This window comes from Malaclemys terrapin, chromosome 2 (assembly GCF_027887155.1).
Source record: "Malaclemys terrapin pileata isolate rMalTer1 chromosome 2, rMalTer1.hap1, whole genome shotgun sequence".
NCBI classification, from domain to species: domain Eukaryota; kingdom Metazoa; phylum Chordata; order Testudines; family Emydidae; genus Malaclemys; species Malaclemys terrapin.
Window position 1 is genome coordinate 219,870,885 of NC_071506.1, and position 2,941 is coordinate 219,873,825.

Here is a 2,941-nt window from a genome sequence, read left to right on the forward strand (position 1 = left end):
CATTGAACCATGTTATACCTTTCTCTCGAGATTGAAGAGCACATTATTAAATATTTGTTTCCTATGTAGGTACTTATCGACTGTAATCAAGTCACCTCTAAATAGATTGAGCTCCTGGGTCTATCGCTATAAGGCATGTTTTCTAATCCTGTAATCATTCTTGTGGCTCTTTTCTCTTTACCAACATCCTTCTTGAATTGAGGACAGAAGAGCTGGACACAATATTCCAGCAGCGGTCACACCAGTGCCAAATACAAAGGCAAAATAATATCTCTATTCCTACTTGAGATTCTCCTGTTCATGCATCCAAGGATTGCATTAGACCTTTTTGGTCACAATGTCGCACTGGGAGCTCGTGTTCAGCTGATTATCCACTACGGCACCCAAATCTTTTTCAGAATCACCATTTCCTAGGATAGAGTCCCCCATCATATAAATATGCCCTGTGTTCTTTGTTCCGAGATGTATACATTTACAATTAGCCCTTTTAAAATGCACATTGTTTGCTTGTGCCCAGCTTACCAAAAGATCTGGATCCCTCTGTGTCAGTGACCTGTCCTCCTTATTATATGCCACTCTCCCAAATTGCGTGTCATCTGCAAACCTTATAAGTGACGATTGTATGTTTTCTTCCAGGCCATTAATCAAAAACAATAGCATAGGGCCAAGAACCAATCCCTGTGGAACCCCACAGGGGCTTCTTTTCTTCTTATTCATCATCAATAATAAAGATGCTGCAAGGTAAATTATACCCCAAGTAACATCTGTGAAACCTCACTGTCTTCAAATTCTGCCCTCAGTGACACTTCAGTTGGTTTACATAGGTGTGACTAATTGGCACTAACCAGAAATTAGTGAACAATTCTATTGATGAAACGCAGAAAGGAGTAGAATCCAGCTCATTCGCTTCTAGCTATAATTCTTATCCTACAAACACAAGCATATGTGTAACTACTCATGTGGCTAGCCCCCTTGACCCCCGTGAGGCCACATGTATGCATTAAGCTATGCACGGGTGTAAGCATTTGAAGTACCAGGACTTATGTTAGTCCCACAGAGTTAGCAGAAGTAAAAAGCAATATCAACTTATTTTTGTCACTCATGTAAGAAGATAAGACTCTGAATAGACCCAGGGAGCAGATCTGAAGAGCAGGAATGTTATGTTACATAGTCACTTGTCAGAAGAGAACCCCGTTTTTTAACTGCTTGCCCTGCCTAGGAGCACAAGTTGATAATAAGAACTGGAGATATTTTTATTTACTGACCTTCCTGATAGATTTGCTTTTTCCCAAATATACTAAATTTTGAAAGTAAAAACTGATAAATGGAAGAGGGAGAGAGAGGATCATTACAATATTCCTGGGTAATTTTAGTAACACAAACTACAGGGAAATTATGCAGAACACTATCTTACTGACTTCAGTAAGAGTTTTGACTTATCAAAAACTAAGTGCTCTAGCAGTTGGCCCTAGAAGCGCAGGATATTATGCTACTCTCACCTACAAACTGCTGAGCGCCTTATAAAATCAGCAACTGTGTACAGGTGTTAAGTTCAGAAGCTCATTTTAGGAGCTATTTAGCTACACACAATGAGAATTTAAGGACATGGTCAATGTCTTACTATGTATTGTATAGGCCTATAATGTATTATTTTACAGGATTCAAAGATGGTAGGCTGCCCCATGCATTTTTTGCCCTTCCTCTTTCTCCCCTACTACCTCTCCCATTGTATCCTACCCACTCCACTGCCCTTTCCAATACCCTTGTCTCTCCCCTTCCTGCCACTACTGTTCTCTGAAAAGCTCATTGTTAGGTGGTAGCATTGTCATAGCTCCCGTCTTCTTCACCTGCTGTTGCTCTGAACAGCTCATGGTTGGCTATAGCTCTTAAGTGTCCTGCATCATGCAGGACATCCCATTTCTTAGCACTTTTCCTGGCCCCATCTCAACAGGCTACTTGTCGGTACTGATGTTTTTCTTTCTTAATATCGCCCAGCATATACTACCACCAGGGCAGGTCCATGGGTGCTAGTGATGGTGGGAGAGTTAGTATATCCTGACCACTGGCATTTTACCAGGCTCAGATAACAGTGAGTTAAAAATGCAGTAGCCAGAATATTCTAGTGCTGCTTCTATTGCTGCCAGGATTGGAACTGCACTGTTGGTATTACAGTGCTGTGAGAGAAAGCAAAATGCTAAGGTAGACACAGCCACTTACTTCCGTCAGGTGCATGCAGCTACATTAGGAAAACTTGTATGCCTTTTTCTGCAACTGTCCAGGAAAAGACTTAAAGGTTTTCCTATTGTGGTTACCTCATACCAGTGGTGCAGAAGCCCTTCTGATTTGCTTCAATATCTATGGATCAAATTAACACCACTGCAACCTGCACTGGTGCAAACAAACCAGTACAAGCTGCAACAGTGCAGTGCGTATCTACGAAGCATTCTGAGTGCACCATGTCCCTGGCATAGCTGTTACTGGAAGGATTACAGGTTTGTAGGTTGTTGCATCTAACCTACAATGGCCAGCACAGTTCCCGGAATCAGGTGCATAATATCTATAATACATAAGCGTATATTTGCCGCAGTTTTGGTTGGTTCCACTTTGAATAGTTCTGCTCTTAACAAAGAACTGCATGTCCGTCCTAAGGGACTGAGATGACACCCTTTTACACCCTCACACTTGCAAATGTGATAGTGGAAACTTAGTAGCAACTACTGAATTTGCTGCCATAAAGACAGTGGCATGAAGTCTCAGGCAATATTATGCTGAGCACCATCAGCATTTAGTGTCTGTACTCAAGGAGGGAAGTAAGGAGCTTAATTATGTTCATTCATTTATTCTATAATTATTCTAATTATGTTTGAATTTTCTTCTTTTGCTTTGTAGCTAGACTAACAGCTTCTGTCTCTTGTGTTTTTTCCTAGGATCCAGAAACGGG